General features: G+C 40.6%; 1 protein-coding gene across 5 annotated transcripts in view; it reads left to right on the forward strand.

The window, feature by feature from the left end:
- The first annotated feature begins 6,576 nt into the window (after positions 1-6,576).
- Positions 6,577-14,553, forward strand: part of PASD1 (PAS domain containing repressor 1) — a 122,586-nt gene continuing 114,609 nt past the window's right edge. For 3 of the 5 annotated variants that reach the window (XM_043896309.1, XM_043896313.1, XM_043896314.1), the window contains exon 1: positions 11,373-11,493. The gene's annotated coding sequence lies outside the window, so the exon portion shown is untranslated. Of the gene's footprint in view, positions 6,688-11,074; positions 11,187-11,372; positions 11,494-14,553 lie in introns of those variants that run through there. The other 2 variants (XM_043896310.1, XM_043896311.1) reach the window with 2 other exon arrangements.

The raw sequence follows: 14,553 nt of genomic DNA on the forward strand, positions 1-14,553 counted from the left end.
CTAGTAAAATAATCACTTTCCACAAAAAAAGAAAGAAAGAAAGAAAGGCAAGTTTGCAAGACAAACCCGAGAAGAAGCTCACCTGCTGAATTTAGTGTAGACAGCACACCTTTGGGGAAGAATTAGGCACACTGTGAAGAATATCCACTCCAGTGTGCTGTGAGTCCCAAGGAAAGGCTCCTTGTAGAGTTGAAGGCTCAGTTCAGTTTCCAAGAACCTCCTCATTCTTTTTCATTCTTTTTAATTATAAAAAGTTTGTGGCCATTCCTTGCCCCATGAGGGAGCCAGGAACTTGTGCTATAAATTGCTATAAATCAAGGCCTTTGATGCAGTTTTAAGTAATTCGGTAGCAACCAGATTTTCCCAAATAGCTTAATTAAATGATGCTTATTGTTAATTTAGCCTAGCATCCCATTAGTAGTCCACAGAGATTTTTATTATCCAACAGAATAATGAGAATGAAGTGGGTCTTGTTTGAAAGACATGGGGTTAGAGTATATAATTACCTTCAGGTGATTTCAAATAGAGTACTAGCATATATTTATAACTATTTTGCATCCTCTAGTTAACCATTACAAATACTATCAACTGTGTTTAGTAGTGATTTTGTGTCATGTTTAAAGTAATCGTAAGAATGTGTATATATTTTGCTCAAATATTTGATCTCCAGATGAATGAAGCCCACTTTTGGTACAAGTCAACTGTGGTTCATGGCTGTGTGCAAGCAAAATAGGGTATCTTTGTAGCTGGGCATAATTACCAACTTCCTACCCTCTTCTCACTTTCATGTCTGCCATACACACCAGCTCTCACTTCCAGACTTCTATTTTATTGTAGCAAATTTTTAATTGATATATAATTCACTTATTCTAAAATATACCCTTTAGAAGAGTACACTTTAATGGTTTTTCAGAGTATTCACAAGGTTGTACAAATACCACCATTATGTAATTCTAGAACATTTTCGTCCACTCCCAAAGAAACCCCTTACCCATTAACAGTTATTCCCCATTGTCCCTTCCCCCAGATCCTGGCACCACTAATCTATTTTCTGTCCATATTGGTTTGCCTAGTCTAGACAGTTCATTATAAGTGGAATCTATTTTTATTGTGGTTAAATACACATAACATAATCACTTTAACCATTTTAAGTGTACAGTTCACTAATGTAAAAGTGCATTCTTATTGTTGTGTAACCAATCTCTGGTGAAAGTTGTTCAGTTGTGTCTGAATCTTTGTGATCCCATGGATTTTATAGTCCATGGAATTCTCTAGGCCAGAATACTAGAGTGGGAGGCCTTTCCCTTCTCCAGGCCATCTTCCCAACCCAGGGTTTGAACCTAGGTCTCCCACGTTGCAGGCGAATTCTTTACCAGCTGAACCAATATGTAGAACTCCCTAAATCTTGCAAAATTTAAGCCCATAATCTACAATTTCCTGTTTCCTCTTTTTTCTAACCTCTGGCAACCTGCCCACCATTCATTCCACTTTCTGTCTATATAAATTTGACTACTCTAAGTATCTCATACAAGTGGAGTTATACAGTATATTTTATTTTGTGAGCACCTTATTTCACTTAGTTTAATGGTTTCAAGCTTCATCCGTCTTGTATCATCAGTTAGTACTTCATTCGTTTTTATGGTCTAATAAAAGAATGCTCAAACTACTGCACAATTGCACTCATCTCACATGCTAGTAAAGTGATCCTAAAATTCTCCAAGTCAGGCTTCAGCAATACATGAACCGTGAACTTCCAGATGTTCAAGCTGGTTTTAGAAAAGGAAGAGGAACCAGAGATCAAATTGCCAACATCCACTGGATCTTTGAAAAAGCAAAAGAGTTTAAAAAAAACATCTATTTCTGTTTTATTGACTATGCCAAAGCCCTTGATTGTGTGGATCACAATAAACTCTGGAAAATTCTTCAAGAGGCGGGAATACCAGATCACCTGACCTGCCTCTTGAGAAACCTGTATGCACGTCAGGAAGCAACAGTTAGAACTGGACACGGAACAACAGACTGATTCCAAATAGGAAAAGGAATATGTCAAGGCTGTATATTGCCACCCTGCTTATTTAACTTATATGCAGAGTACATCATGAGAAATGCTGGGCTGGAAGAAGCACAGGCTGGAATCAAGATTGCCAGGAGAAATATCAATAACCTCAGGTATGCAGATAACACCACCCTCATGGCAGAAAGTGAAGAAGAACTAAAGAACCTCTTGATGAAAGTGAAAGAGGAGAGTGAAAAAATTGGTTTAAGGCTCAACATTCAGAAAACTAAGATCATGGCATCTGGTCCCATCACTTCATGGCAAATAGATTGGGAAACAGTGAAAACAGTGGCTGACTTTATTTTTCTGGGCCCCAAAATCACTGCAGATGGTGATTGCAGCCATGAAATTAAAAGACGCTTACTCTTTGGAAGGAAAGTTATGACCAACCTAGACAGTATTTTGAGAAGCAGAGACATTACTTTGTCAACAAAGGTCTGTCTAGTCAAGGCTATGGTTTTTCCAGTGGTCATGTACGGATGTGAGATTTGGACTATAAAGAAAGCTGAGCACAGAAGAACTGATGCTTTTTTTTTTTAATTTTTATTTATTTATTTATTTTTTTTGTCATACATTGATATGAATCAGCCATAGATTTACACGTATTCCCCATCCCGATCCCCCCTCCCACCTCCCTCTCCACCCGATTCCTCTGGGTCTTCCCAGTGCACCAGGCCCGAGCACTTGTCTCATGCATCCCACCTGGGCTGGTGATCTGTTTCACCATAGATAGTATACATGCTGTTCTTTTGAAATATCCCACCCTCACATTCTCCCACAGAGTTCAAAAGTCTGTTCTGTACTTCTGTGTCTCTTTTTCCGTTTTGCGTATAGGGTTATCGTTACCTTCTTTCTAAATTCCATATATATGTGTTAGTATGCTGTAATGTTCTTTATCTTTCTGGCTTACTTCACTCTGTATAAGGGGCTCCAGTTTCATCCATCTCATTAGGACTGATTCAAATGAATTCTTTTTAACGGCTGAGTAATATTCCATGGTGTATATGTACCACAGCTTCCTTATCCATTCATCTGCTGATGGGCATCTAGGTTGCTTCCATGTCCTGGCTATTATAAACAGTGCTGCGATGAACATTGGGGTGCACGTGTCTCTTTCAGATCTGGTTTCCTCAGTGTGTATGCCCAGAAGCGGGATTGCTGGGTCATATGGCAGTTCTATTTCCAGTTTTTTAAGGAATCTCCACACTGTTTTCCATAGCGGCTGTACTAGTTTGCATTCCCACCAACAGTGTAAGAGGGTTCCCTTTTCTCCACACCCTCTCCAGCATTTATTGCTTGTAGACTTTTGGATAGCAGCCATCCTGACTGGCGAGTAATGGTACCTCATTGTGGTTTTGATTTGCATTTCTCTGATAATGAGTGATGTTGAGCATCTTTTCATGTGTTTGTTAGCCATCTGTATGTCTTCTTTGGAGAAATGTCTGTTTAGTTCTTTGGCCCATTTTTTGATTGGGTCATTTATTTTTCTGGAATTGAGCTGCAGGAGTTGCTTGTATATTTTTGAGATTAATTCTTTGTCAGTTGCTTCATTTGCTATTATTTTCTCCCAATCTGAGGGCTGTCTTTTCACCTTACTTATAGTTTCCTTTGTAGTGCAAAAGCTTTTAAGTTTCATTAGGTCCCATTTGTTTAGTTTTGCTTTTATTTCCAATATTCTGGGAGGTGGGTCATAGAGGATCTTGCTGTGATTTATGTCAGAGAGTGTCGCTGAATTCTACCAAAAATTTAGAGAAGAGCTAACACCTATCTTACTCAAACTCTTCCAGAAAATTGCAGATGAAGGTAAGCTTCCAAACTCATTCTATGAGGCCACCATCACCCTAATTCCAAAACCAGACAAAGATGCCACAAAAAAAGAAAACTACAGGCCAATATCACTGATGAACATAGATGCAAAAATCCTTAACAAAATTCTAGCAAACAGAATCCAACAACATATTAAAAAAATCATACACCATGACCAAGTGGGCTTTATCCCAGGAATGCAAGGATTCTTTAATATCCGCAAATCAATCAATGTAATACACCACATTAACAAATTGAAAGATAAAAATCATATGATTATCTCAATGGATGCAGAGAAAGCCTTTGACAAAATTCAACACTCATTTATGATTAAAACTCTCCAAAAAGCAGGAATAGAAGGAACATACCTCAACATAATAAAAGCTATATATGACAAACCCACAGCAAGCATCACCCTCAATGGTGAAAAATTGAAAGCATTTCCCCTGAAATCAGGAACAAGAACTGATGCTTTTGAACTGTGGTGTTGGAGAAGATTCTTGAGAGTCCCTTGGACTGCAAGGAGATCCAACCAGTCCATCCTAAAGGAGATCAGTCCGGTGTTCATTGGAAGGACTGATGTTGAAGCCGAAACTCCAACACTTTGGCCCCCTGATGGGAAGAGCTGACTCATTGGAAAAGACCCTGATGCTGGAAAAGGTTGAGGGCAGGAGGAGAAGGGGACGACAGAGGATGAGATGGTTGAGTGGCATCACTGACTCAATGGACATGGGTTTGGGTAAACTTCGGGAATTGGTGATGGACAGGGAGGCCTGGGGTTCATGGGGTTGCAAATAGTTGGACACGACTGAGCGACTGAACTGAACTGAAGTGAGGTGGAGACAGTCCACTCTGGGTTTGAAATTTAGCTCTGTCTCTTTGGACTAGTTAGTTATCTTTCCTGGGCCTGCTTCTCTTTTCTGTAAAAGAGAAGTTGAACCACACTCACGTTAAATGTATGTGAAAAAATCTACACACATCTGGTGCAGAACAGGTACACGGTAAATCTCCATTTATTTGTTTTTTGACGCTTACCAACCTTTTGAAAATTGAAGGTTTACTAAAGTTTCCTTTGAATTCAGCCCTTGAATATTCCCTGTTAAGGTCCTCTGGTTTTTCATGACAGGTAACACAGAGATAGTGGAGAATATTCTGGTGACTTTTCTGGAGAGAAAAACATTTGGTTGATGTTTTAAAAGGTGGCGGGGGAAAAAACAAATTAAAAAAAGTAAAAGGTGGTGGGGGCGGGGGGGCATGAAACCCCTTCACGTTTCAGTGTTTTTGAAGCTTCTTGGTCTGAGACAAGCTGTGCACCTTAAGTTGCTACAGTTGTCGTAGAAGTGGTGTTTTCTTTCCATAGCAACGGAAGCTACAAATAATTACATGAATGCGGAAAAAAAGATGACCAGAGGCAAAAGCTTGCCTCACTCACACTCTCTTTAGGTTCTGCACCTGAAGCCTATACTTTTGGTTTCAGCTGTTCCAAGATGGCTAGTAACTGCCTTACAACAGAGAGGGGTGGAGTCCCATGGCTCTTTACTTGGGGAGGGGAAGTTAGCTCTAGGGGCTTATATCGACCACCTTAAAAAGATGGAACAGGTCAGCGATGGCCTAACTTGACTGAGGTCTCTCATAAAAAAGAAGAGACCAAGAAGGCTGGAACTAAGTGGGGTAAGGCAAGGGAGGTGCTTAAGACACAGAATTTAAAGAGGCTCTCAGTCTCAGGGTTGTGCAAGACTACATGGGTGCTTTGGAAATATGAAAGGTGGGATGCTGAAGCTGCTTTGAGGAGAAATTTATTTAACTTACTGTAGCATCAAATCACACATTCAACTCACCCCCGTACCCCACCCTATCCTGTTCCCGCACCATGCTGAAAATTCCCATGTGATCCCTGTCCTCTGGAGTTGCCAGATGATTGTGGTGGCATAAAAGAGGGTCAGAGGGAGAAGCCTTGAGCAAGTGAAGAAAGTGGCCTGACCAGGACAGAGATGGTACCACTGCAGGAGGCAGCAGACAGGAAGCTGGAAAGGAGGCGGCCTTGAGCCAGTTTGGGGAGGCGAAGATGAACTAAAATCTATCAAGTCCAGTACTTCTCAAGCTAAGGGAAACCCCCACTTCTCCCTGCCAGCCCCTGCCACTGGTTTGGATGGCAGGAAAGGCCAGAGAAAGATAGGACAATTAAAGAAGCATTGTCACAGTCCAGTGCAGAGGGCTAACATAAGGGTCCAGGGCAATGACTGGAATGCACTGAAATGGGAGGGTTCTTGTGGTCAGCATATTTATTTCCTTACCTAAGAACTTCCTGAAGAACTGCTTATAGTTTGGGAGGCAGCTTTTGCTAGAGGTCCTTTTCTTTTCTTTCCTTTTTTTTTTTTTTTGGTAAAAAACAAATAAATACAAGTAAATGAAAAAAACAAGTAAAACTAGCTTGCTTTTATTTTTTGGCACCTTAAAGGTGCACTTTAAATATATTAAGAAAAGAAAGATTGGCCTTGGGAAGTTGTGATGGTGACCCATTCTGCTACATGAAGCTCAACTCACTTGTAACTCCCCCAGATCCTTGACCGCCTTGCAAAGCATGGGCATGCACACACCATGCACCCATACAAGAGTCTTCTTAGATTCCAATAAGAAGAAAATATGGTGTCAATGGCACAGAGCCAGAGATTCTCTGGTCAACTGGAACCAGAGTGTTCCCTCTTGCTGATGTCCCAGGAACATGTCCTTCTATTCTTTCTTTTGTTTTTTTTTTAAGCTAGATTATAAGTTTATTATAAAAGAATATAATCAGAAACAGCCACAGAAAGAGATGCATAGGACGGGTATGTAGGACGGGGGACCTCTTTGGTTAAGTTTCTCAGTATTTTTATTCTTTTTGATGCTATTGTAAATGAAATTGTTTTCTATTATGTCTTCTTAAATCGGGTCTTTTATTGTTATGGACTCTTAGTCTTTATCTCTGGTAGTATTACTTGGTGTGCAGTCTACATCATCTAATATGAATGTAGCCATTTCATCTTTCCTATGTAATCATAGGAAATTTTAATGAATTTGCAGGCTATCTAGTTTTTCATCCTTTAACTTTTAAATGCTCTTCATTTTTGTATTTAAATGTCTTTCCTGTAGAAAAGAGTAGAGGTCAGCCTTGCTTTATTTCTCCAGTCTGACAATTCTTATCTTTGAATTGAGGTTTTTAGACTATTTTCATAATGTACTTATTGACATGCTCATGTTTAAGTCTATCTTTCTATTTATTGGGGATTTAGGAAGAGCTTCAGAAGCCTGTTCACCTTCTGTTTCAAAGCAACGTTTTTGTGGGGGCAAAATACATGTTGATATGATAAAGTGGAAACAGCCTGGCCCAGGTTTGCCATCTGGGCACAGCGAGCTCTAGCCCTCAGACTCTGCACAGTCCTTCTCACAGGACTCAGTGGGCCTCAATGTCCTCAGTTAGAAAGTGAGGATCTGGGCCAGACCATCTAGGAGGGCCAGCCTGGATGTGCCAGGGTCACCAAGGCACGAGCCCCAGCAAGCTCCCTACTCCCACCCACCCACCTGCATCTCCCTTGGAAGCTTCATGAATACTCTGAAGGTGGAGAACATAGGCAATTTCCATGTTCTAAACTGATTCTTGTTCAGAGTAGAGGAAGAACAAAGCATAGGTGCTTAGGCTCTCTGAGAACATATTTCAACATCTTCCTTTTAGTTAATAATCTCCCAGAAGGGACCTTTTTTTTTTTTTTTCTTTTCATGGTTCCAATGGCAGAATATATCTCTTCCATAGTTTCTCAAATCAAAATAATTAGTAAAAGTTATGGTAAAGTTATAGGTATAAAATAAGATGTATATAATATCCTATTATGTATAAGGTCATCTCTCTCTCTCTCTCTCTCTCTCTCTCTATATATATATATATATATATATATATATATATATATAACAAGATTATATCTGTGTGTGTGTGTGTGTGTGTGTATCTTCCTACTGTTGTGAGGACAGAAAAGCATCCATTACAACTGAGAGGGTATTAGAGGAGGTGAGAACAGGCTTGGGCCTTCCTCAATAGCTGTGGTGATTGGGAAGCTGACAGTATCTAGTCCATAGGTATGATGTGACGTGAACATTTTTTACAGGCCGTGCTGGCTGCTGGGTGGAGAATAGTTTTGGAGAGGCTGAGTGTGGGAATTGAGGATTCTAGTTAAGAGTGCAGGTTAGAGCTGCTGACATGGACTAAAAAGGGGAGGCCAGTTCATGCCTAAGGAGCATTTTTAGTACCAGAAAGTATGACTCTGTTTCTGGAGTTTTTGCCAGGGAGCAACAACCATGCTCTACAGAAGATGCTTGGCATCTAGAAGCAGATCATGTTTCAGGCACATACTGCTGGCTTAATGGAGAATGTAATAGGTAGCAACATAGAGGCTGTCCACTTTGTACTTGATGGATAGAACTGAAAAGCATCAGGACATTAAAGGAGGATCCTTCCAGAATTCATCAATAGATTTTTAAAAGTTCAAAATGAATTAAAATAGCACTCCTTAAATTCCTCTATGTATTTATCATTTAAGTTTTTGAAAAGCAAAATAGACCATAATTCATTAAGGTATACCATTATAATATCATATCAGGAAAAATGGGGGGCTTTTAATGGAATCTCCAATCACACACTGATCAGTATATTTCAGATGTGGTTGAACTATTACCACAGCTCCACAAAATGGCCTCTGAATGAACTGGAGATGGATGAGGGTGTGGGTGTCTTTACAGGCCAGGAGTGACTTGATGTTGGTTGTGTACAAACATGTTATCTTTTCCTTTAAGAGATGTAAAAATGAGATAACTCCTTTGGGAATGAAGCAGACAACCAGAAGTTTGATGACCACACAGAGATAAAAATCTTACATCACTGGGTTTTTCGTCTTTCAGGGAATTTCTTTGGAGACTTCCATGGAATTTGGGGACTTACTATAGAGGCTACTCATGACTGCCCTTTCTTTGCTGAGGAATGTCTAGCTACTTTCTGATATTGGCAGGTCCCCTGTGAGAAAGACCAGACGTAAGGTGATACCTCCAAGCAAGACCAGTGGAAGTTCCTCAGATCCTGTACATGCTGTTTTCAGGGGGGAACGGACATGCTCCCTGCTTCTGTGATTCCTGATGGGAATTACAGCCTCACTGACAAGGGCCTCCTTCCTCCTAGACCCAGTGCCAGGCATTCTGCATGCATCATCCCAGTGAATCCTCCCAACTCTATGAGGCAGGGATACATATATATTAATATATATATGTACATATATATATTAAGATTGCTTTAGATGTGGACCATTTTTGAAGTCTTTATTGAATTTTGTTGCAATATTGTTTCTGTTTTATGTTTCGGGTTTTTGGCCCCGAGGCATGTGGGAACTTAGCTCCCCGACCAGGGATCGAACCTGCACCCCCTGCATTGAAAGGCAAATTCTTAACCCCTGCACCGCCAGGGAAGTCCTGGGGCAGATATTATTTATTATTGGGCCACGCAGAGAAGGACACCATGGCTTCAGAGATGCTAATTAACCTCTCTAGGACTGGGCAGGATTTATACTTAAGCCCAAGCTCTCCTGCTCTGTTGCTGCTAATCCCTCTGCTTGGGAGTGGTGGAGCAGGGGAGAGTTATGCCTCATTTCTGAGGAAGTTCTGCTGATGGTTATTAGTATGAATGCATTTAATAATGCCTCTCTTTTGAATGTTGTTTCTGACAACTCAGTACTAATTGCATAATTAAAGTTAATTAACACTGATGATGTGCTCTACAAATGACAAGCATTACATACATATGCGTGCTGTCTGCCCCATTGCATGAAGCCTGGCTCTGAAAGAATCCATTTGTTTAAGGATAAAAAGAACATGGAAGTTGGTGAAGAAGGGACCTGAGTTTTCTTACCTGCCCCCCACCATCCTGTACTATGCTTTAGGATTTGGGAATTGTTACACAAATGCCTGCCTCACTAAACAGTGCTTTGCTGTATCATTTCCTGGTTATTTAAAATGTCATGCCATGATGAAGCTTTTCAACTTAAGAATTAGAGTTTGTTTGTAATGCCTGAAAGGTGTAACATGGTTACAAATCAGAACGGTCTACTTAAAATACACCTCAGGAGGACTCAGGCTGTTTTAAACTGAGTTCAGGAGCTTCTTTCTAAACTCCATAAAAGTTTAGGATTTTTGTCTTTAATTTTAGTATGCAGAAAGGAATACATCTAAAGACTACCTCACAGAGTGGGGACCCACAGAGTGGTCCACCTATATCCTTGAGTTTTATTGAGACATGATTCACAAATTAAAAATGCCATTTTAACGTGATGTTTTGATATGTGTATATATTGTGAAACAATTGAGTGATCCAGTTTTTTGTTTTTTGTTTTTTGGCAGCACAGTTCTTCTTGTGGGGGTGGGAGAGGGGTTTTGTTTCTTGACCAGGAGGTGGAACCCGGGTTTTGGTGGTGAAAGCACCAACCACTGGACTGCCAGGGAATTTCCTTGAGTGATCCACTTTTGAAATCAGAAGGATTGCATTGGAGATAGAAAGTTCTGGAGAACTTTTTGTGGCATATCCTCCTTGTCTGAAGGGCAAGGGTCATCCTCCTTATAAATTAAGTTTAATATTAATGGTGTTGGTAAATTCCTATTTCCTTTGTTCATTCTGCACCACGTGCTGGATCTGAATTAAAGTTGGCTTTCCATCTTTCAACTCACTGAAGATCCTTTTTACTTCTCAGAAAACTGGCCAGCTTGAGAAAACAATATGTAGTGTAAAATCTCTTCCTCAGTGAGGATTGTTCCATTCTGGAATGAGTGGCTGAGGAAGAATGGGGAATTGTCTTCCTTAAAGAATCTTTAGAAACAGGCTTAAGAAAACATCATGTAACATAGGGCAACCCTGCGAAGCTCTGGTGGGTGTCTCTTCAGGGAAAGGCATGAATGGAGAGGGTGCTGCCATTTGGATGGATGGTCACACTTTACCTCAGATCAAAACACCCTTCCTTAGTTGTTCCCCCTTGACCTCCAGGGGTTCCTGGCACCACTGAGCTTGCCTGCTGAGCAGCCTCAGTCTGACAGGACTTGACACTTATCCATGGATGAGAGTTTGGTTCCACTAGTGCTACAGCACCCACTTTCGATTGGGATGAGACCTGAGCTTGTTCAGTTTCACCCGGAACCCAGATTGGACTAGGACGACTTCCACCTTCTGCTTCCACGCCTCTCACTGGGTGCTGCTGGCCGAGAGCCCCAGCATCCAAGAAGGGCGGAGGGCCTGGCGCGAAAGGAGTTTCCCAGGCTCTAGGTCTGTAAGTGGTCCCGGCGCCCCAAACTTCAGGTTCTTTGGGTGTAAATGCTCTGGACTCCACTTTGCACCCTGGGGGCCTCACTCCTTTGCGGGTTTCATTGTTTCAATAATCTGTCAGAGGCAGCTCTTTTAAGTTAAACTTCAGGGCTTTTTTCGTCAGTATTGGGGGCCAAGGAGGAGCTTCGAGGCCTTTGCTCCGCCCCCTTCTCATATAACCCCTGCCCTCCAGCCCCCTGCTCACAGTGAATGTGTCTGTGTGCATTCGCAGTGGACTGCGGGAGCCGTGTGAATCGTGCCCCCGCAGGTAAGGGCCAGTCTGAGGGAAAAGGACTTGGATGGCGGGAAGCCATCTTACTCCCTACCATGGGACTTTGTTGGCGAGACATCTCCCTCTGGTCTTTGTCTTCCTTCACATCCCGGGAGACAGGGCTGGTTGGAAGGCCAGTGGGGTGCCTCAGAGGGAAGCCTTGTATTTGGAGTCCTCCTTGAGGTACCATCACAGCTATCATGGTGGGAAACACTCTGTGTGCCTCTTCGGAAATTTTGAGAAAGTTTCTAGCATCAACCTAAGTCTAGAAACTTTTTTTTTTTTTTTTTTTTTTACGTCAGTGAGTGAGAAACAAAGTCAGAGGCTTTCCTGGGCAGGTGGGCTCAGTGGGTCTCCGTTAACACAGTAGAGGTGGAATGGAAAGCCAGAGACCAGCTGACTTTAAGAGACAGAGCAGTTGTGTGCTGTGAGTCTGCACACTTTCTGATTTTGAGGGCCGTGTTGCAAAGGTAGCTTTTCAAAGGATCCCCATGAGGGTTTTGTTCATTTTTCATGTTTTTTTTAATACTAAAATTTTAAATATTGTATCATTTAAGCGGTTTTTAAAAATTGAAGTATAGTTGATTAATAACATTGTGTCAGTTTTGTGTGTACAGTGTAGTGATTCATTATTTTTGCAGATTACACTCCATTATAGCTTATTACAAGATAATGGGTGTAATTTTCTCTGCTCTATGGTGCATCCTTGTTGCTTACCTGGTTTATACATAGTAGTTTGCATCTGTTAATCCTATACTCCCAATTTGACTCTCCACCCCCCCCTTTAGTAACCTCTAGTTTGTTTTCTTTATCTGTGAATCTGTTTCTGTTTTTAAAATAAGTTCTTTTGCATCATTTTTAAGATTACGCATATAGGTGATGTCCTATGTTGTTTGTTTTTCGCTGTCTGATTTACTTCACTTAGTATGATAACATCAATCTCCATCCATGTTGCTGCAAGTGACATTATTTCATTCTTTTCAAAGGCTGAATGGTATTCCATTATACACACATATATATATACCACACCTTCCTCATCCAATCATCTGTCAATGGACACTTAGGTTGCTTCTATGTCTTGGCTATTGTAAATAGTGCTGCTATGAACATTGATGTGCAAGTATCATTTCATATTAGTGGGGATTTTTGGTTTTTAGTTTTCAAATGTGCTGGCATAGGGATGTGTGTGTGTGAGTGTATCAACACTGAAAGCATAGAATGCCTAGCTACAGAAAATTCTTTCTTGTAAAATGGAGTAATACTAATATACAAACTGAAGTCACATCCATATACTTAAAAGCCTGTATATATGTGACTGAAGCCTTCATGAATATTAACAAATGTTCCTATAGCAGTAAGTAAATAAGACCACTCCAAAGTAAAAAAAAAAAAAAAAAAAAAGCAACAAAAACTTAAGTACAACTCAGTTTGAGGGAAATCTTTTGTGGTTGGTAGAACAACTTATGTTAAAATGATTTTATTGTCTTTAAATTAATGTTTTTAAAACTTCTCTTTCTTTGAGGAATATGGTCAAATTCGTTGAGAGAGAGGACTCTCGAAAGTTTGACTTAAATATTTGTCAAGAAAGAACGGCATTTTCTGGACCTTGTTATGTGGGGGAGGGCACTGGCTTGACTTTTAACTCTTATATGAATTTTTTAAATGGAGTTTTCACTTCCTAATGGGACCAGATGAGCTCACTGTATAGGTAGAGAAGTTTAATTATTTTCTCAGTGGTCCCTGACTTTATTATTGGCAAACACATACTGGCTTCATTTTATAAATTCAAATTCTGCTTGTAAATAGTAATATAGTTTACAATTCTGAAAGTCAAACTACCATGAAGCCATGTGCCAGGAGTTTGAAAATGGGGATATCCAAAAAAAATTCCCATGGAATGTGATCAGGTCATGATTATTTAAAAACAGGGGTGCCTAGATGCTATCACAGCCAGGACTGATGTTGGCTGCAGTGGTGGTGGTAACGAGGTTAGTGGCAAGCAAACTGGGGCAGTATGATTAAAGGTGCCAAGTAATTTGGAGGTTGTAAGCAAGTAGGAGAAGCCAGGATTTGTAACATTTCAAGGAATTTTGCTCTTTTTCAGACTGAAGCAAAACTTGAAAAAGGAGAGAATAGATAAGCTATGAAATTTGGCAAGGCAGGGAGAGAAAGAGAAGAGAGAAAAGGGAGAGGGCAAGGTCTGTATAGTTTGCTTGTGTTTTTCTGGGTGGTGTTCAGCAGTGGATTACTAAGTTCTCTGACTGCAAAACATGAAGAAGGAATTGGAAAGCAAGGATAATTTTCATCATACTCCCTAGGGAAATGTTACATTATTATTTTTCAACCTATTTCTTTAAACAAAACAAAATAAGAGGATCAGCGTTTCACATAGTGACTCACCCTCAAAAGAGTATGATTTTTTCCTTGTTTAATTTTAAATGGCTGGTGAGGAGCCCGAGAGTTCTAATTGCTTGATATTGGGAGAGCAGTGTGAACAGGCAGGCCAGTGAGTCATCCAGGTGTCTGGATGGGGCAACTGGGGTTATTTTATGTCTAACTGAATTAAAAGAAGAGGCCCTTTGCTTGTATATTTCAGTGGCTCCAGGTGTTCCCTGCAGGGAACCTTGGGTGGTGGGTAAGGCCAGTGGCGGGTGGGGGTATTGACCTAAGGAGTGATAATTCATTTTTCTATTCTTAGCTGGTTGTTTTTCCACTAAATGATTCTCTTTTTGGTCCTTGCCTTGTGAATGTTGCTATTTGTATCAGGAAGATACGTTTTTAAACAGTGCTATGAAAGGTTTTGATGTGCAGTGTATCTTCATAGGTAAATGAAATAGCAAAGCAATAAATTTCTCCCTGTTGCTCTTAATGGAACAAACACCTGCTTTGTTCCTACTTATTCTCCCTTATTTTTTTTTCTCCCTTATTTTTAAATTAGCTGCTTAATTCCAAATATCATGGTACAGGGAATTCTCAGGCTGAAGTCCATCCCAGACAATGGCAAAACCTCTTAGTAGGTCTTTTCCAAACCAGGGCTGCAGGTGGACAAAGGTGAAA

The sequence above is a fragment of the Cervus elaphus genome, chromosome X, assembly GCF_910594005.1.
Source record: "Cervus elaphus chromosome X, mCerEla1.1, whole genome shotgun sequence".
NCBI classification, from domain to species: domain Eukaryota; kingdom Metazoa; phylum Chordata; class Mammalia; order Artiodactyla; family Cervidae; genus Cervus; species Cervus elaphus.